The sequence below is a fragment of the Corvus moneduloides genome, chromosome 17, assembly GCF_009650955.1.
Source record: "Corvus moneduloides isolate bCorMon1 chromosome 17, bCorMon1.pri, whole genome shotgun sequence".
NCBI lineage: Eukaryota > Metazoa > Chordata > Aves > Passeriformes > Corvidae > Corvus > Corvus moneduloides.
The window spans coordinates 12,460,510-12,482,307 of record NC_045492.1 but is presented as its reverse complement, the minus strand read 5'-3'; the positions used below and the strand labels follow the sequence as shown (position 1 = coordinate 12,482,307).

Sequence of the window (21,798 nt, the reverse complement as noted above, 5' to 3'; positions counted from 1 at the left end):
CATCCCGGTACCGTCCGGGACATGCCGGTACCGTCCGGGACATCCCGGTACCTTCTGGTACATCCCGGTACCGTCCGGGACATCCCGGTACCGTCCGGGACATCCCGGTACCTTCTGGTACATCCCAGTACCGTCCGTGACATGCCGGTACCGTCCGTGACATCCCGGTACCTTCTGGTACATCCCGGTACCGTCCGGGACATCCCGGTACCGTCCGGGACATCCCGGTACCTTCTGGTACATCCCGGTACCGTCCGGGACATCCCGGTACCGTCCGGGACATCCCGGTACCTTCTGGTACATCCCGGTACCGTCCGGGACATGCCGGTACCGTCCGGGACATCCCGGTACCTTCTGGTACATCCCAGTACCGTCCGTGACATGCCGGTACCTTCTGGTACATCCCGGTACCTTCTGGTACATCCCGGTACCGTCCGGGACATCCCGGTACCGTCCGTGACATCCCGGTACCTTCTGGTACATCCCGGTACCGTCCCGGACATCCTGGTACCTTCTGGTACATCCCGGTACCGTCCGTGACATCCCGGTACCGTCCGGGACATCCCGGTACCTTCTGGTACATCCCGGTACCTTCTGGTACATCCCGGTACCGTCCCGGACATCCCGGTACCTTCTGGTACATCCCGGTACCTTCTGGTACATCCCGGTACCGTCCCGGACATCCCGGTACCTTCTGGTACATCCCGGTACCGTCCGGGACATCCCGGTACCTTCTGGTACATCCCGGTACCGTCCCGGACATCCCGGTACCTTCTGGTACATCCCGGTACCGTCCGTGACATCCCGGTACCTTCTGGAACATCCCGGTACCGCCCGTGACATCCCGGTACCTTGTGGGACATCCCGGTACCGTCCATGACATCCCGGTACCGTCCGTGACATCCCGGTACCGTCCGTGACATCCCTGTACTGCCAGGACCCCCGAGGACCCCTCTGGGACATCCCCGGTACTGCCGGGAACCCCCCGGTACCGTTCCTTCTAGAGCATATGTAATGCCCTCTTCCTCTTGCTCTACATTTAATTTATTGTTTTTACCCGACATAAAATTCTCATCCATTCCAGAGGACTTTATTCCTGTCCATAGGACATAAATTCTTCTCATCAGGACTTCAATTGTTCAACAATATAGATAATTTTAAAGTTACTTAAAATTCGATTAATATTATGTATCTTTAATTCCTGCAGCCTCACTCCGTGAGCAATGTGAAATGATTCCACTGCAGTCACATGTCCAGGCGGTTAAGAACAGTTTGGCTCAATTCAATTTGTTAAGACAATCAGTAAAAACCTGCTTAGCCTAATGGGTGAGATGATTTTACCTCAGCAGAACAACGACTTCTGGCATTACCCAGTGAGATGGTGCATGTGAGTGGCAGAAAGAGCAGATTTTTCCTCCTTTCACCCACAATGATTCCTTAGTGAAGAGAGGAATGCTCATGCTGATGCCCCAAGCTTGCTCTGTCTCTAATTTAGGTCTAACCCTGGCAATCAGAATAAGCAATTTTGGTTCGGAAATGTTCAACAGAGATACTTTTACTACGGGGAAGAAATTTAGATCACCAAAACAAGGGGGTCTGAACACTTACTCCTCCTTGATTTCTGAAATGAAAGGTGACATAAGGAGGAACAGGAGTGGGAGCTGTGTGAAGTTCTCCTCAGCCCTCTGGGACGCTGCTCACCAGCCACTCCGTTTGGAATAACAAATAACAGCATCCCTTGATTCTCCTCCAAGAGTTTTGGACTGATTGCAGCAGGATTACCCATCATCCCTGGGTTACAAACATCCCCACAGAAAAACAGGATTATGTGGTACTCTCACTTTAACCCATGGGGAAGGACTGGCCCATAAGATGAAAGAGACTTTTATTCCTGGAAATCAGGATTTCCCCAGGCCAGGGCTTAGCAGAGCTCTTGCAGTGGCGCTGGTGTAAGCTGTCCCCGGCCTGCCCCCCTGGCACAGGGCTGTGCTGGCCACGAGGGCATTCCACAGCCTGTTCCCTGCTCCCAGCCATAAAGAATATCCACAGGAGTCCTTCCCTCATGTGCAGTGGGGTGCAGGTGTGGTGGGCTTTGCACCAGACCCCACCTGGTCCCACAGCTCCTGCCTGGACAGGGCTGTGTATGAGGGGCACGAGGCTGTGTGTTGGCACCTGTATGGAGGCAAGGCTGATGCCTTCAGAGAAATTAAAGCCACATTTACAAATTAATGATCTTCTCTTCTCAAGCCACGTGTGCTGCTGCATCTCTCCTGGCCCCAGGGCAGGAACAGGCATTGCCCATCTCCAGGCAAAGTGAGGAAACACCATGTGATGGATAAATCACAAAAGCAGCACTGAGCATCTTTTCCGGTTTCCTCCCTGTCCTGTAACATTGGCCAAGTGTTTCAATCAATGCTCATTCTCAAGGGATATGAGCCCAGCTCAGCTGCCTCCTGGGTAAGGCATTTATTTCCTGGGAATCTGGTACTGTGTCTTAGGTCCTTTTTTTTAGCAGGGGATACAATTACTTTTTGTGGAAGGATATTGAAATGTATTATTTTTGTTACTAATTTGATATTATCCAATTATAAGATATTATAAAATTTGCAGATTCTGCCTTAAAGGTTTTAATCTCAGATTTGTGTATTAATTTGATACATTTAGATAAATATTGTAACAAAACACTCATTTACTCTCTCAGAAATGTTTTTATAATGGCTGTAGCTCTGTGTCGCGTGTTAGTATTTTAAATTCTATGTTAAAGAGTTTGTCATAACTAGAGTAGGGAATATATTTTTCATTTGTAACTTAGGTTCTCTTTGCATTGCAAGCTACCAATTAGACTCAGCATACCAAAAATAGCACGGGCAAAGACAGTTGGGCTACTTAAAAAAGCCGTGAGAGATTAACAAAGTATACCTAGACACAAACCATATGCAGACAAGAAAAAAACAGGACAAATCAAAACAGTTTCAGCAGGTAAGCAGCCACACAGCAGCTTGTGTCATATATCAAAGAGGCACAGACAGTAAAACAGCATCCTGCAGCTGGCAGCGGGTAGAAAGCCCCCCAATAAAAGCTGGATCGTCCCTCTTTGGTTTCACAAGCTGTCCTGGGTAGTGACTGCAAAATTGAGTTGTAAGCATCAAAAGGAGACTGGAGTCATCCTAAACCACGTCTGTGAGGGTCCCTGGGATCCAGGAGGCTGAGAGTGAGGAGTGCTTGGCAAAGGAGGGATTCCTGCTCTCCTGGGAAGTCCCTCTGTGCTTCCCATCCAGAGCTCATATACACACTGCAAGGTAAAGCCAGACAGCACCAGGGCAGTTCTGCTTTCTTCTCAGCATCCATAACATGGGTGACACTCCTAATTCCCTAAATAATACTAATTCCCAAAATAATACCAAAAAAATAAGCCAATTGCTAACTGATTAACACCCGAGAGGGAAAAAACTGTAAACCCCATTTTTGTTCATGTACACACACTGTAGTAAGATAACAGGAAGGAAAAACGCTATTTATTGTTGATGTATTTATCTAGCTTTCAATTGTTTTGACTTGTTTTCAGGATCCTGCACAGTTTAATTCCTGATGTAGGTGAGCAGCAATGCTGGGAGCCAATTCCATACAGGCAGGAAGAACATGCAGTGTGTCTGTTATGGAGACATCCCTTGCTTGGTGGGTTTCCCAAACTGGAATGGAGGTCTCTGACTGTCCATGTGCAGGATGGTCTCCGTTTAGGGAGGGCAGGGTTTTCGTTACTGCGTGAAATTCAGTGGAGGTTACAGAGTTATTTTTTAAGGCCAAATTTATTCCTCTGCCTCCCAGTATCTGTGGGAATCCATGGGTGCCTGAGGGCAGCATTTCTGTGTTTAGGAAAGGCACAGCAGGGAAAAAGTCAGGTGACTTTCAAGGTACTTGGAATAACTCTGCTGACCCTGGTGGAAAGACCAGGGCCAAAAGGTGGAAGAACCTGATGCACCTCAGGCTACTCTGACAAAGAGTTGGATCACAGCCTGCATAAATTAAGGTCAGCACAGCTGGAAATTCTGCAAAGGGTTGAGCAGCTTGGGCTGATGTTGCTCCAGCTCCGAGACAGGAGCAGGTCCCCAGTGCCTGTGGAGATCGGGGACAGCCAGGACCACTCAGCTTTCCAAGGAATATCCAAACCCAGCACCTCCCTGGAGACAAGAAGAGCTCTTTAAATGCAATTAGGACTTGGGTTAGAGGCTGGCTTTGCTGTGTAATTAACAGCATTACCTCAGCATTATCAGTCCAGGATTTCACTGCTGATCCCGTGGATAATCCTTACCTGTGTGCAAGCAAAGGCTGCTGCTCCTCCCCGACCCCAGCCATCCCCTCCCACCCCTGCAGAGCACAGCACCTCCCACCCCACTGGTGCTGGCACTATCTGCTGTTTGCTGAATTATCTGCTCTGGTGAGCACAGGGTGTGAGAATGGGCAAAGGAGGAGCCTCTTAGTTCAGCCCCAAACCAGGGTAGAAGAATACCAGCAAAAATTAGCCAAAAATGTTTGTCTTCCCTGCCAATCCCTCTCAGTGATTTATTTCTTTTCCCTTCTTTTTTTCCCTCCAAGTTTCGCACAAAGCTCTGTCTTTAGGATTAGCTGTCTACAGGCAGCTCTTTGTATTCAGCTGAATTTAAGATTATGGCTGAGCCATAAAAGGGGAGAAAGGTGACACTGGAGAGTTTCTGCAGCTGTAAATCCTGAAATATTCAGGCCCATGACATTTTTGTAGCTGGAAAACGCTGAGTGAGGCGTATCTGGTCAACACTGGGGCCCAAAGCTGGTTGGATTTCACAGAAGAACCTGCTGTGAGTCTCAGGTTTGGGTGGCATCTGATGCATTTAAACAGATCTTTCAGGTCAGATGCTGAAACGCTGTTTTTATGTGCTGCTGTCTGCAGTGATTGCCAAGAGGTTTCACACTGGTCTCCAGTCCTGAGCTGGTGATGGCTCTGGAGTACTCGGGTGTGCTTTGACTGAGCTGTGAGGACGTGTGTGATGAGTTAAATCTGTCTGAAAAGGTCAGTGGGTCAGGGCTATGCAAACCCAAGCAGCCTGATTCAAGTTCCAGTTCACCACTGGATTGGTACTAAATCAAACATGTCTGTCTATTTACAGACACATGTCCAAGTCACTGAGTTGTGGTTAACAGACCTTGAGGTGAAGGGGATCTTAGGGATTATTACCCTACCACAGGCTTCCCCCCTGGAATTTTGCACTGGAAATCATATTCATGCATGTGAGTCTCATATAGGCGATGAATTTTAACTCCAAAGTTCGTGTCTTTAGTGTTCAGAGACAGGAAGGCAGCTTGAGGTGTGGTTTCTCCCCATATCTAATGAGTGTTATTACGAGGAAATCTTCTACTGGATCAGATGCTTCCAATGAGTCTTTAAAAGGCTTTGAAAGTATTTAACAGGGTACCAGAGCTCACCACAAACGGGAAGAGGAAAAAATTTATGAAGTCTGAGGCTTTGTCACCATGGTGACATCTATTTGAGTTTGGAAGTTGCATTAGTTTGAGCTCACAGATTTTTCTTTTCCTGTCATTAAAGGCACGCCTCTTATCCTCTCTCAGTTCCCTCCTCCTTCTCTTCTTACCCCACAATGACTGCATTTAAAAACTAAATTTCCTTTCAGGGGAAAAAAACCACACAGGATAAATTAGCTCCATCCATTACTGCCTCCAGCAAGCTGCAGCTGCTGAGGTCCATTTCCAAGAGGACCTTATGTATAAAATGAGAAAAAAAACCCCTCTTTTCTGTGACATGCAGTTGAACAGCTGTGATCAGATATGTCCAAGTGGGAGAGGCCTTTAATGATCACAGGGATGACCACATTCACCCCTCCAGTCACTCCCCAGGCTTAGGTGGAGTTCACAGCAGAGATGGATTTGACCCAGTGAAGAACATCAGTGGTCTTCTGGGTTTGCTTTGCAGAGCACGCAAAGAAGCTCTTCAAAGGTTTGTGGTACAACATAACCTTGACTTCAACTCTGGTTTTAATGGCTACTTGGAAGATGACAAAGACCACACTCTTTGGGAATCTGTCATGGGGTGAGAAGCCTCAAAACCTCAGGGCCAAATCTAAGCAGAGATGAAATCTCTGCAGCCCACACAACTGCAGTGGCAGCTGTCAGAAGGATGCCAGAGCAAGCCCTGCTCCTGGGCTGACAACTGCAGGACAGAGAGGCTGAAGCACAACTTAAAGGAGAAATGCTCCTTTGATGGATATCCAGAACGGGTGACTGCTTCCCTTCAGGATGAGCATGCTGTGCCTGGGAGATGCTGATCAGCTCTCACAACAGCCCTGCCATGGATGGATGGCATGGCAGGAGCCCTGATCCACAGGCAATGGCACTTAGAGAACTTGGAATAGATGAATTTGGGCATTTGTTTGACTTGTCAGAGGGAGAAGCCAAGCTGTGGTTGATGGGTAGAGCAGGACTGGGCTTATTCATAGTCATGGGCTAATGGTTTTCTGGCCACTGGGAATCTTGGTCTTAAACAGCAGGAATTCTGTCCTAGCACTTAGTTTTAGGAGGAGTTTTCTCCCCTGCACTGACCAGCATCACACATCATCCCTCCCCGCCTCCATCTGTGCTCACAGTCTAGTTCACTCTCAGTAACACATATTTTATTAAATTTGGCTGAGAGAATGTCACCAATTATGAAGGGGAAAGCAAGAGTGAAGGTTAGGGGGGAAAGGTGAAGGTTAAATTCAGACATTCATGAGTTTATGGGGCAGTTTGTCCTCAAATCAAAGCCAGGCATTCATGTTGAGCTACGTAAACAGGAACAAACACTCATGTGAAAGTCACTTAAGAAGCAAAAATCCATAAGAATGTTTGCTGCAAAATATGTGCTTTCTTCTGCCTCCCTTCCCCTCCTCTTGGCCCCACTGAAGGAGATTGCACAGAGTGTGTTTCCAGCCTGGACAATGTGATGCCTCCAAAGATAAAGACAAAACTATCCCTGCCCACAGACACATTTCATGCTCTGAAGGCTGAGCCACTGCTGCCAGCACAGCCTCAAAAAACAGCACAGGATTCCAGAGCCCTGGGGTTAGGACACATCCCAGTCCTTCTTGAGGTGCCCAGTGGTGTTTTTCCTCAATGCCACACTCTGTTAAGGTTTAGCTCAAAGTATAATTTTGGGAAGAAACAAGAAAACTGGTGAGAACATTTTTTAAAAAAGCAAATTAACCTCAGATCCTCAGTTACCTTTTATTTACCAAACAGAAGAAGTTTCTCTATGTGATACATTTCTTAAATTATAGGTTTCCCATTTCCTGGCATCCTAATAAAGTCTAGATGAATGATGAGAGAGTCTGCTGGGAGAATGAGTAAACATCTCCTACTGTCTGGAATGCAAGACGACTACTGTCTTATCCTTTGTTACAGGTTGTTAAGATAAAATTGCCCTATATATCAACAGCACAGTCAATGAAATTAGAAAGGGCATTCTACCTCCACACTGCCCCCGAGGGTTTGAGGAGGGAGGAGGGAAGGCATTGTTTCTTTGTTTATTTTGGGTTTTCTTTTGCCATGAAAGAAAAGAAGAAAAGGGGTTTGTTTTGGGTTGGGGGGAGAAGCTTTGTTTTGTTTCTTTTTAATGCAAATGAAAAAGAGGAGAAAAGCCAAGGAGGATGTTCGAGGCAGGTTTGGATATTTCACCAGCTGTGCAAGCAGGAGAGGCAAAAAATTATGGTTTGATGAGAATCCCAGGAAAGGCTGAACTGCAGCGGCAGCAAAGCTTGGGTGCAAGGAGAGCCTGAAGCTGTAGATGTTGGCTCCAAGCAGGGCAGAGTCTGAGTCCCTGAGCTAAGGGCACCCCATGGCTTTTGTCCCCCATCAAGTGTGTGCTCTGAGCAAGGGCTGCCCTTTATCTGCTGCTGCAAACTTGTCAGCTGCAGTTTGGGGAGAACCCTCTTGTACACCCCTGTAATCTGCTAAAGTATCTCTGGTGTGTCTTTTATCAAATCTTGATGCTGTTGCAGTTTTCCTAGTCTTTCGAGAGAAGAGCTACTTCTCCTGGAAAGTGTTTTCTGGAAATGTGAGTCTCATGAGTGTGCCCTTGATTGCCAAAACACTAGGAAGCAGTCTATATGATCTGCCTGTGCTCAGAAGAAACCCAGTGCTGACCTGTTTTCCTTGCAATTAGGCTGTATCACCAAAGTAATTGCCTGGATTAGATTTGTTATGTTAATTGTGTCTTCAGCTGTCACTGCCCTTGAACCCCAGAGCCAGGACAGCAGGATCCAAAACTTAAATCCCATTGCCTCTTTTCCACAAAAAAATTGATTCTCTGTTCTAGACACATCTCCCAGATGATCCCTAAGCTGCAGGACGTGCTGGGCTGTGGTGGAGCTCAAGGGTTTCTTGTGGAGGGACAGGGCTCTAGCGCAAGTCAAAGCCTCATCACTTCCATGTCCTCTCTTGTATCCATGTCAGCTTCTGTTACAGTCTCATTCCTTTGCCTTTTCATTTGTTTTTCCTGAGCATTTTGGTTTGCTTCTTTTTTTTTATTTTTAAACAAAGTTGTTTATTCATTTTTGAAACTCAAACATTTCACACTTAAAATATTTTTGTTTTGAAATCAGAAGAAAACTTATCTGAAAACAATGCTGGAGAAAAGCTGGCCATAAAGTGCCGAACTTGGGTGAGAAATGCTCTTGGATTCACAGAGCATTCCTGAGTTCCCCAGCCCATCTGGTAGCATGTCAGAAACTTTACATGTCACTCTCCTGCACTTACGTGTGTGTGTGCACACACATACACAGGAGAATTTTCTCTGACAAGCTGTAGGGCTTTACTACAGATTTTCCATCCCTTACCATGTCAAGAAGAAAATATCTTAATGCTCTATTCACAAAACACTTTTGGCCTGTTTCCATTTGAATGCTATGCTTGTTTGCATAGGCAATTCAGAGGGGAGTTCATAAAACCTTGTTTTGCCTGAATTTGTGAATGTCTGCCCACTGCATGGTCTTAAAATGAAATTATGTTGGAAAAGGGGCTGTTTTGGGAAGCATATGTTTTGCACGTATCCTTTAAATAACTCAGATACGTTTTCTAAGGAGGATGTTTTTCCTACGGGCTGAAGGACACGTTTGTACCACCTACAAATTTCTTCAGCTCCAAAACAGCACTGAGTAAACAGCTGAGGGTTTTGCCAACTCAGTGTTTCCAGCACTTGGATCTGCCCATTGGAGGGATCCCTCAGCAAAGGACAACCTCTTGCTCTAATTCTTGCTGCTTAGCTCCAGCAGAAAATCTTTCTCCTGCCTCCGTTCCCAGCCTAAATCTGCGATAATGGGGACAAAGCCTCTTCTCTGCCCAGCCCTGCCAGGAGCAGCCAGCCCAAAACGGATGTTTGTCTGTATTAATCAAACACACAGAATCTGCAACCTGAACTGTGTACAGAAATGAGTGGAAAAAGCGCAACCTGACCGCAAAAGTATTATTTTATAAATAAGGTCCTTTAGTAGTAGTTAATTGGATACACATTTTGCTGGATTCATGGAACATTAAAAACTATCATATCCAAATTGACTGACTGAGTTCATGTTACATCTCCAAATTGCCAGTGACCATTCTGCCTCGCAACATCAGACCCTGGGTTCAGCAATCTCGCTCGAGGGCCTTTTTTAAGCACATGGTGCTTTTTTTTCCCCTAATAGAGATTGATTTAGTGTATGTTTAATGGCCCCATAAATCACTCAACATGCCCAACTCACATACAAATTCTGCCAAAAAAAAAGTTTTCAAGGAAGCAGACGCCTTGCTCTTGGAACCAATTTGCCTTGCTCCCTGCGTGTGCACGAACCCACCATTTCGAGATCCTCCGTATAAAAATGTCCTGCTCTCCCAGGCCTGCACGTGGGTCATTTTCTCTGGGGTTGCTTTCTTACCATGCCAAGTTAAACTCGGGCAATTCCCCCGCTGTGCCCGTTCTGTTCGAGTGCCTTTGAGATCGGCAATAAATAAATTCATTGTGCATTTCAACGAGGAGAAGGAGCCGGAGCTGGAGTCGCATTGTGCCTGCCCTTGTGAAGATCTATTGTGTGCAAAGTAGTGCGCTATCGGATGGCGTGGGTCATTTTTCATTACCCCACTGAGGATGCAGCTCAAAGCAGAGGATTATAGAAACTCATTTCCTTTGGTTAAGGAAAAAAAAAAAAGAGTTAACATTCAATAAACTCGAGGGCTATGACGCAATGTGGCCCTCAGAACCTTCCGAGCAGAGCTGTTAATAGCTTCCTTTCCCAGGACGCGGGTTTGCCCCGCTCACTTATCGACTTTGATGCATTAGTAAAAGAAAATATCAACCCCTCATAACTCTCAGAAATGATACAATACATCACTTAAAAGTAAGCTAGGATCAACACATTGTTAACTGTTTGATCTCTCGAGTCAAAATTAATGATAGGTGTTTTGCACACAAAAAAATGAATGTTAAGAGCCTATTTAAGCTAACTAAAGACATCCCTACAACATCAGGGTTGAATTGGAGGTGATTTCCTGCAATGCAGCTGTTATAAGTTTATCAGTCTGCGGGTGGCAGTAACCAGTAATCATAACCAGATTGCAGAGGGGTGGGATGGAACTTATCTTTAAATAGAAGATCTATCTAACTAACTACAGAAAGCTGGTTGGGAACTAAGTCCACGGTATTATTCACCAGAACACCCAAGGGTCTGGGAGAAGCCAGTTTTCTGTATATTTTAAAGAAATGAAATGATTCTGAAGGTTTAACTGCTAGGCAGGGAGAAACCAAGGTTCATAATGATTAACAGCAGACCTCCTGCGCTCTTGTACTCGCAGCATTTACACAATGATGATAGCTAGTAAGAAATGGCATTAAGAAATGACTTCAACTTTCTCCACTGAGATGTTGCCATAGGCTGTTGATGAACTTTTAGCTCATTCTCTTGTGACACGGAAAGGAAAGATCTGAAATGCAGCATATACTTCAAGCAGAAAAGCGATTGAAAAAATTCCAAGAAATCTCTGTGAAGAGCCAAAGAGAAGTGTTGCACTGCAAGACAATGCCTCTGGACAATTACAGCCTGTTAGTTTTAATGCAGCTCCAATTGCTTCCGTCTGCAGCTAATCTGACCACTGGAAACAGGCACTTTTGCAATGGCCCTTAATTTTTCTGATTTGTGTGTGGGCGGTATCTGTTGGTATTAATATGGCTGTTTTCCGGATTGAATTAGGGAAAACAAGATGAGCTTTCAAAGGAGCCTCAACTTTCTTTGAGAAATGTGAACTGCAGAGCACGGGATCCATGTGGATGGGGTAGGTCTGTCCCGAGCCCCTGGTGTGTGAACACAGAAAGGACGGACAGAGAAGTCCCAGGGATCCCCAGATGTCCCCAGCAGGACCCTACAATCTTTTTAGCCAACCTTGTTCCTGATTTTGTCAGATACTCCGGGTACTCCAGCTCCATCTTTAGAGCTGTGCCCACAGCCAGCAGGGATCCCCACCATTTCCAGCTTCCTGAGCCATGCAGATCCACTGTTTTCTGTGGATGAATGGATGCCTTAAACAGCTCATGAGTGAGCCAGAATCTTCTTCCATCCCCAAAGTCAGACACATCTTGATTTTAAACTGACCCTAGTTTGCAAGAGGTGCTGTGTGAACCTTTCCCAGGTCCAGCTCCTTCCCCTTGTAGGGACTGTCTCGTGCCTACACTTAATCCTGGCTTATGGAAACCACAGTTCTAGAGAGGTTCAAATTTGCTTTTTTTATGAGGAACAGACTGAAAAATGGCAAACATAAAGTTTTAATAAAAATGAGTGTGTTTTTAAAAACTCTCCACACAGCTTTCCTTCAAATTGTGCTGCAAGTTTAAACCTAAAACAATTTTTCCCCATGTCTGATATCTGTACATTATTTATACAACACCTTTTTTCATGGAGGTTTTTTAATTATTATTCCAGAGGTGTTTTTCAGTGGAGAAAAAGGAAATTATTGATAAAACTGTAAATTTGAAATACGTTTCAATTGAGACCCTTAGTCATTTCCAGATTTTTTTGTTTTCCAAGCCTTACTCAACAAAACCTCTTAATTATTTCTCCATGGCGATGGGATCAGCTCACTCTGTTCCTCTCCCTGTGGGGCGTATAAAACCCTCAGCTGGCAGATCTGCCTGTGCACCAGGCTGAGAGATGTGACAGATCACAAATACCTGGAGAGGATAAATTTTCCATTGAACAAAGTATCAGAGAGGCCCCTGCATTGCCTGCATGAGGACAGGTGGATGGGGGCCAAACACTTCCTGATTTCTTGACTTGCTGTGTGATTTCCCAGTTACTGCTTTGGAAGTGGCCCATTCCAGGCAGTCTGGTTACTGGGCTGGGCTGGGCAAGACCTGTGGCCACTCAGTGCTTGGCCTCATTCCTGTCTGCTCACTGTGGTCACTCCAGACTCCTCACCACAACCTCTGCCCCCTGCGTGCAGAACTTTGTGTGCTTTACAGCCCATCCCACCATAGCCATGCCTTCAAAAATTCTGCAAAACTGAAATTTTACAGATGGGGAAACTGAGGCACTGATGGGTGATGCATCCTGCCCAAAGTTATGCAGTGGATGATATGAAGCAGAAATCAAGACTCCAGGTCCAGCTTCTTCTCTATCATACTGAGCTATGTCTTGTTAAAGGACAGCAGTGAGTGTTGAACTATCAGCCTTCAATATAGGAACTTTTGCCAGAGTAGGCTCTGAAATTCTCTGATGTGTAAATCACTTAAGTTATAGGAAGGGCTGTGTTAAGACATTGTGTGGTTTGCTGCAATCCTTAGATTCACAAAACCCCTGTTAAAACATAGCCCTGTGCAAGTGTGGGAAGCGCTGCCTGTCCATCTGAACCGGAGGAAGATCTCTCTGCAGAGAATGGTGGGACTGGTACACAACCAGTTAAGTGGTTGGGGCAGTGTCACTCAATCCCTGCTGCACTGCAAAGTGCTGGATTCCTAAATGTGGGACCCAGATGCAAAAAGAACAAAGACCACATGAAAGTGGTGCTGATCATCCGAGCTGTGGCTCTGAGGAGGATGTGGAAGTGCTTGGGAGGCTGATACAGGGCTGGGGACAGACAACACAGCCAGCAGTCACTTTTGCAAGGCACATGTGAGGAGGAAAAGGTCTCTGTGCCTCCACCAAACCTCCTCGTGTGCAGCCTTGGGCATCTGAGACCATGCCTGTACACCCACACATGTGGGCAGGGCTCCAACCCCTCTGCAGATATGGGCCCCCCAACCTTCTAGACAGAGTTGGGAGAGGACTGTTTTGGGAGCAATCCTTGCTAAAATGAGCCATGAGATGTGATAAATCTCCCTTTTTTTCACCAGGCTTTCCAGGGAACCAGTGACCTCAGTCAGAACTCCCCACTGCCCAGCTGGACTTGTAAAACAGCCCAAAACATGCTTGGACATCCCAGTTCTGTGGGCCAGCCTGGCTGTGGGAGCCCCAGGGAGAGGGAGACAAGACAGAGGCAGGTTCTTCTCAGTCCCCACAGTGATGTTAGACAGAAAGTCCCTTTGCTGAGGGGCCAGGTATGTGGGTGGCTTCTTGTGGCCAGCAGAGGACTCTGAAAGGCTGTGTGAGAACACAATCAATGAGGTGAACATCAGCATTCCATGAGCAGTGGGTGACTGCCTAATTAGTGAGCTCTTTGGGGTTGGAGCCTGGGAGAAGGGCAGAGAGAGGCATAAGCCATATCACCTGGGGGAGAGGGAACAGTGCCTCCTGACTGAGAAAACTTGGTGTGTAAAGTATCACCAAATTAGGTGAAAATCGAGAGTTCCCAGGAAGGACTGAGTTATAGGATTTTGTACCAGTCACTGAGAAGTTGAGCTGGGAGCTTGGTCCTGGGGTTTGGTTTGCAAGGCCAGAGTTTGCCCTAAGGAGGAAAGAAGCCTTGTGGCCTTTGGTGTTTTGATGACTTCAGAAAGATGCGAGGTCTCCTTTCCCTGGAAGGACAAAGCACTGGTGCTACCTTGATGTCACAGCCTGCTTCTCTTGAAAAGAGTGTGTGGAGGAAATGAGAAAGGTGATCTCTGGTACTGGAGAGGTAAGTTTCATCTTTTCAGTCCTAAATAAAATGATGCAGTAGTTTGCAGTGACTGAGAAACAGGTGTTGGGACTGATCACTGAACAGGCTGCAGCTTGAAGCAGTGTGTGAATCCAGGTAGAGCAGCTTCTGTGTAGTGTTTTTAGAGTAATATTATTTTAATTATTATTCAAATGCTTTCTTTTCTCTGGTTTCACCTTCCTTTTGGTCTTACCAGGACTGGGACTTGTTGTGTACAGAAACAATTTAGGCAGTGGCCTCGCTTGTTGTAGCTGGCAAAATTTGTCTGCTGGCTCTGTGGGTTGTGCCCTGTTCTGCTGCTACCCACTCTGCTCCATTCAGTGACAGGGTTGAGTACAGCACGGAGCTGGGAGGAGGTTCTTAAAAGTTCTTCACACTCTGCAGACAAAATAATCTTGAAATTTTGTGAATTTTGCTGCTGTAGCTCAAGCTTGACCTGTAGGGAAGAGTGGATGTCCTCTATCCATGTAGGGGACCAAAAGCATTGCTTGGAACTGGGCATGCAGAAACAAAGGTAGAAAGAGATGCTCTACCTTTGAAAGCTGGTTTGCTCTTGTCCTCAGGACAGCAGAGATCAGCCTGCAGCTCTGGCTGGAGTGATCCTGCTGCTCTGCACCCAACCCTGGGCGGGCCAGGGTGAGCTCCATCCCAGAGAGGGCTGACTCCAGCTTTCTGAGGAATGCTGGCTGATTGGAATAAGCTCTCCTTTGATCTGGCAGACAGAAGCCCACAACAGCTGCTCTGCAGTAGATAAGGACAGGTACTCTCCAGGCTGATGGTGTTTGGAGATTAGTCCCTTGGATGTTGTGCAACAGGCGAAGTCACCCTGTTGGGGAGAGCACCTGCAGCTGGGACAGCATGTTGGGGAAGGGATCTGCTGGCTGCCAGGGCTCAGGTGTGATGTAAATGGATGAGCTCCTGCTTCGTCCTTCTCTGCTGTCCACCCACAACTCCTTCCTTGTGCAGAGGCTGGGGAGAAAACCTGTTCTTGCCAGTAAAATCTGTGTGCTGAATCTGGAAGTATCTGTAAAGATTTTTTTGTTGGTTGGTTGGTTTTTCCCTCTCTTTAGTGGAAATTGCTTGGTTACAAACTCCTCTCTCACAGGTTTTTCGTAAGAAGTTCCTAACATTTATTGTTCCAAATAGACTCACTAAAATGCTTCTTTGTGTATTACTTGACTGAAATGTTGCCTCGATCTTGCAAGGAGGCTGATGTGGCTTGTGCAGCCCTTTGGCCTTTGTGTGTCACACCTTTCTTGACACTTGGGGATGTTGTGAGCTGACAGCTCACTCCCTAACTGTGATGCCAGCTCTATGTGAGGAGCAGCCCTTGGATCTGGGGGCTGCCAGCAGTGTGGGTGAGACTGGAAATAACCTTTGCCTGTAGTCAAAGGTAGTCAGGAGTGGTGGTGGACATGACTTCACCGTGCCCACTGCTCAGCATGAGTAACCAGTTCCATGCATTTCCATGCCAACCATTAATTTCCAGATGCAATGACTAGCATGGTATTTTCCATTTCCAGATTGTGTTTGTACTGGCATGATTTAAAATACTTTGTAATTACAGTGGTTCCTATAGTTGAGCTGCTAGAGCGATGCAGGGTGCTCAGAAGTTCTTCTTTAACCAGCAATTTTGGTAATGACAGTAATTCACATAATCTATCTTTGTGGCCTTGTGGCTTTCAGAAGTATAGGCCCTTTTTTTTAATTCTTCAGAGATGTAGCCCTTTCTCTATATATAGCTCAGTAGATATCTGGTGTTCTGGATGTGTTAAAATAAACTCCACTGAGGAATTCCAGTCCCATCGCCACAAACTTTCTGATGTTGCTGCTGCTGTTAATGCAATTGAGTAAATGGTGGAAGAAAAGGGAGTGGGGAGGGGGATATGGCAGCTTCCTCTCAAACCTGAAGAGGCCTCAACAAATACAATTTCAGGCAGCAGTGGAGCTTCATTTTGGCTGACAACTCACAGCACAATAAGCAGTTTTGGCAGCCAAATGTGACAACATCCTACTGAACAGGGAAAATCCTTTCGTTTGGGGAAGATGGCTGAATCCCAAAGCTGCTCTCGTTTACTGGTTTAGTCTACTACCAACAGAGACGCTTCTAAATTACTTGAGGGAGAAACTGTTCAGACAGATCAGAGGCAGACATCTCCCTCCGTGTGCAATTAGATGTGCTGCTTCCTTTGAGAAGGGGCCAAAGCAAATGGGAAACAGCAATTAAGGTAGACACCAGCAATGAGGACCTAAAGTACAGGGCACAACATTTATCAGCTCTTGCTGCACAGAAAAGGTCTTTAATTTGACTGGGGAGAGAAGAGCTGTAGCTCAATATTTTCATGGATTGATTAACTGCTATTTTTCCCAGAAGATCCTCATATGTACAGGGTGGGAGGGAGAGATGTTGATTAAATGTAAACTTCTCTGCAAGTGGGTGTGTGACCTCTGGTACGTTGTTCCTTTACACTCCCTTCAGAGGCAGGGAATAGAGCTGGGGAGGGTTTGCCATGCCTCTGTCCAATTAACCTGTGTATTTTCAACCAGAGGCTGGCAAAACTGGGGGATCCTGAGCCTAGAACAAGCCCTTGAGGTCACTACTGTCATACTGACAATAAATAGCCCCAAATCACTTCTTTTTCAAGCTGTATGAGCAGTAAATGCAGTCTTTGGTACGCCAGGGTCTGACCTAGACGGTGACAATCCTTGTGATCTGTCCCACCTCTCCATTTGCTGAGAATATTTCAAGAGGAGGCAGGTGAATCACAGACTTGATGCATCCCTGGTCTTCTACCTCTGTTCATAAAGGGAACGAGGACACCTGAGGAGACACCAGGGTATGTCTGACACATGGTCTGGAAATGAGGCAAAAGCCACTCCAGGATCCTGCAGTGCCAGCAGAGATGTTTTTCTTTTCATTTTCTGAGAGGTGCTGCAGCAGAAAACCAGATCTGCTTCCTCAAAGACTGTCACTCCCATCTGGAGAACATAATATTTGACCCGTGGGCTTAACTTGCTGTCAATCTCCCACAACTCCCAGGAAGGAGCCTCCATCTCTTTTTAACTTGAGGCTGTTACCTCTTGCCCAAAAAACAGGTTTCTCAGGGCCTGTTCTTGAGCCGGATGAGAAACATGAAATAAATGAATGCAAAATCCAAGCATCTTCCTTTTTAACTGACATCAATAAAAACTCTTTGAAGAGGGAATGCTTAGCAAGTGTTAATTAATAGGGCTGTCATTGTAACTCCACACTGCCACTGCAAAGTGCAGTGAGTCACTGAAGACACACGTCCCTTTTTGGCTGCGACATTCTTTTATTGAGCATCTTGTTCTCAGCTGCTACTAGAAGCAGGAAATCTCTCAAAGCTGTGAAGAGCTGATCCAGTTTGTGCCTTGAACTGGTTATGCTTTTCCACCTACTCCCATGAAGAAGTGCCTCCAGCAGCTCTCAGAGGTAGCTGCTGCCATTCCTGGCCCAGGACTGAAGTGGCTGCAGGGTTGAGGTTTCCTCCAGCCCAGGCTCCACCACCTCAGTCGCTCAGTCACAACCTCCAGCCTAGGCTTCATCCCCAAGCACACCAACCTCATGGAAGGGCTTTACTGCCTTGTCTCATCCTTTTCTGTGGCCCCTGTGGAGGAAATTTCAGGGCTTTACGACCCCCTGTCTCTATCAAATGTGGTCTAAGCACATCCCCACTAGTGTAGACTATGAGGAGCTTTGTTTTTTCCTGCAAACCAAAAATACCAAAGTTTTTTAAATATCTGGAAATAAACAGTTACATGATCCACTGAAATTCATAACAAAGGACAAATTGAATCCTTCATGCTGTGTAACAGCCATAAATAAAGGCTTTATGGCTGAGAAGTTGTAGGCAAAGCTCCAGCAAAATCGGATTTATTCCCTCCCCACCCCCTACACTATAAGTCTCTGGAAATGGGGGTTCCAAGGGCTGTTCTGACACAACATTAACTGCAGCTTCTTAAACCAGACTCCCTGCCAGTATTTACAGTTCACATTCTGTGCATGGTATGTGTGTATATAACTGCACCGGCCTTTACAGTTGATTTCTCAGTAGTCATGTGAAACCAAAACAATTGATGGACTGCACTTGGAATCACTTGTGCATTTTTCTGATTTAGAATAAAAAAAGTGTGACTTGGTGTTAGGAAAAAGATCTCTTGATTAAAGTTACTCCAAGCTGATGGTGGCCCAATCTCTGTGAGTGTCATGTTCCTTCTCCCCAAAACCACCAGCTGGGTTTCCAGGGGAACCCTGTAAGATGGATTTTGGAACTTGGTTGTACAATTGCAAAGGCAGTAGCTGCATTCTTTCTTCTCACAAATGCCTGGCCCTACCTCTACTTGCTGTCTCCTCCAAAACTTAACTCTGAGGTGTCATGAAATATGTCTGTGGAGTGAGTAATTAACCAACTCCTAAAACTGTGGTCCAGCCAGGTCGTTCAGAACAGTTGTTCAGGAAGAACAACTCATTTCAGTGGATTTAAGAGCTAGTTTCTCACTTCAGGAGCCAAATATACGTCAGTAGTGGCAGTAGATCACTGAGGAAAACGTATAAACAAATCAGAAGCAAAACACCTCACATGTCAGTTTTGGATCTGCTGAGTATGTTTGTTTGTGCTCCTGTGTGCCTAGCATGCAGCCTAAGATAGAGGCTAAAATGAGGAATTTATTCTCATTAAGCAATTGCCCAAACCTCTCTTTTTAAGGAGGTTGAGTAGTGCTTCTGCCTGAGGCAGAGAGACATAGAGCCACTGACTGCTCTGCTCTTGTCTACAGCTTGTTTTAAACACTGAACAAAATGGCTTGAACTGTTGGGACCTGAGAAATGATATCTTTGAGCTCTGACCCTTCATAACTGAATCCAGACACTCAATGTCTCTTCTTCCACGTATTTTATATGGAGCACCTGACACAGCAGCAACAAATAGCATGGGAATAAATCCAGCAGCCTGCAACAGTTCTCCTTCGTTAGCCAAGCTGAAAGTCACCTTGCTGGTGTCACCATCAGTGTCTGGCCACTGCTGGGGCTATTGTCCACTCTGGACCTTAGTGGAGAGATCATGCAATGGGAGAGAAGGTGGGGAGCCAGGGCAAAAACACCTCTGTGACCCTTTTTGCACTCCACAACCACAGTGACATCCCAAACCTGTAGTGCTGCTCTGGAAATTTAGCACAACCCCAACGTCCTGTGCTGGAGCCCCAGGTGCTGACACAGTAAAGCACAACAGATCCACTGAGGGCCTGGCATCCCCTCCTTTCTTCTTAAGAGCTTCTTAAAATAAGACCATTAGCCCCAAGTTATCAGCAGCACAGAGCTGCTCACTCAGGAGTCACCTCAGCTCCCGGGGAAAGGGTACGGGCATGGTTTTAATTACGGGCACGGAGGTTGCAGTGGATACAGCCACTCACCCCCTCCCAGGCCCAGACACAAACGCTCCATTCCCCAAATTACTGCTGACTGGCCTGGGACTGGGTTTTATTGCAGACAAGCGAGCCAATTCTCTGAGGGTGAGGTTAATTCAAGCAGCCCCATGTAGAGCTTTAGTCTGCAAATGGTTAAATGCTTAACCATGCCTGCAAAAACTGGTCAAGTGCAAAGCTGCCTTTCCAAGGGTTTGTAGGCCTGAGGCTGAGCCCCCTTTTTTTTCCCCAACTTTCTCCAGTACCTTTCCCTGGTGAAAAAAAGTGTGAAGTTGATGAATCTCTCTATGGCTTTTCCTGTTTTCCTTTTAAATACAAAGCCAAATTTAAGCTGTTTTAATATTGTGCTGTCTTCATTCGTGGCGTGAATTCATACATGAGGATTCCATTGGAGAAAACAGCAGATTTATCTCAATGTGGTAAACCTCACAATACCAAGAAACAACTTTCCAAATATTAAAATTAAAAAGTCTGCTTCTATTGCCTGGTAAACAGACCCTTGGAAAACCAGCTAGGAAACAAATCAGTGCGTTAAACCTGTTATCCTAAACTTCTGGTCTTTCTTGGCTGCTGATTTAGGAATACAAATTCCACAGCATTAAGTAGAAAAAGGGAATAGACATTTTTATTTAAAACAGAGTAACTCAAAGTGGCCATAATAACCCATTTGTTGCTTTTGTACTCGGGTAATGAATGACTGCAGTATAAAGTGCTCCTAGTTTTTGCCTCGAGGTCTTGTCAATCATTACCTGATAAATAAAAACTTCAAACAGGCTCCTTTTAGCTTAATTGGGCAGAATTTCTCTCCGAAGGAAGGTTGAATACAGAGAATAATATGTTTGTGGCAGCAGTGGAAGTCAGCAAGCAGGGTATTGGGATGGAAGCATACAGAGGATGTGAATTCTGAACTCAAAAGAGGAGTCTTTGGGGTTTTTTCATCCAGAAGTATCTGTTCTCATTGCAGGCAGAGCTGAGGGACTGAATCCAGCAGCCCTTGTCTGTGCCCTGAGCTGCACTTGTGCAAGTTCTGCTGTCCCTCTCTGGTTTTAGGCTTCACAGCTGACACTTCCATAACAATCAGGAATCTTAAAATTGCACTGAGGCTTATTTTAAATCATTATTTTTTATTATGTGAACACTGGCAGCAACAGAGGCAGTTTCCTGCATAGGGACAAAACGATCTTATTGTCGGTGCTGGAACAGATCTGAAACAGCTCAATTAAGCAAACATAACATCCTCAAAGTTTGGCCTGGAAGGAAGTTAAAATAACTGTTCTATAAAATGTTTTAAATGTGCTTTAAAATGTCATTACTCAGATAAATCTAGCTGTTTGGAAGCTTGTTCACTAGGGTTTTATGGCCCTGCCAGTTTATGGCAGTGTATGTATTCACGTCAAGAATTCCTCTTCCAGAACAGTAGATGAGGAGACAAAGCCACAGGAGTGCTGCAGACCAAGGGGAGGCTGCAACCAGCTTGGGAATGGAGTTTTGGCTCCTAGGCTGGGAAAGCTGCTCCAAAGCACATCCAGCAAGTTGTGTGTATTTGGCAGAGCTGGAGACCAACAGATATTTCATGATATAAGGCTGGACGTGTTGAAGTCAGCAGTGAAGCTGCTGTTGGCTGCAAGACTGGCCCTGCAAAGCAAAAATATTTATTTTATTCTTTCTCCTCTTGCTGGCACCACCCCTCTCTTCACCAAAACGCAGAGAATTGGGACCATAATGAAAAATACCAGAGAATCCTCCTTCTAAAATTAGTCCAGGCCTACAGAAGCTGAATAGGTATCACTTTACATCAATAAAGGTCTTTCCACGGATGCTTTGCTGGACTCTCAGAGCAGTGCATGAAGCAAATTTAATTATGAATTTGTAATTGCTCGTGGAAGATGGCAGATTAACTCCCAACTGCTGATGACTTAATCCTCTGGCCCAGCAAATATATGTATGTAAACCGGCAAAACTCTGCTCACTGTTCAAAGTAAACAAGAACACCAAAATTGCTGTTATGCCCTGAAGATATGCTCAGTTAATAGAGGGATTTAGACCATTATTTTTTTCAGCTGCCTCCATAGCAATGCAGTGTGGCATCCACAGTAGGAAACCTCATGCCAGCAGCATCTCTCAAATATGCTAAAACAATCTAAATTAGAAAATGTCAGCTTCTTGGCTGATGTTTCTTTGGAGTTTCTTTCTTCCTTTCTTGTGCCTCTATAATTTTATTGGGATGACTAAATC

General features: G+C 45.7%; 1 protein-coding gene across 2 annotated transcripts in view; it reads left to right on the top strand.

Annotated features, from left to right (window-relative positions):
* SPO11 (SPO11 initiator of meiotic double stranded breaks) overlaps positions 1–21,798 on the top strand; it is a 218,490-nt gene that overhangs the window by 115,901 nt on the left and 80,791 nt on the right. The gene's annotated exons all lie outside the window — the stretch shown is intronic.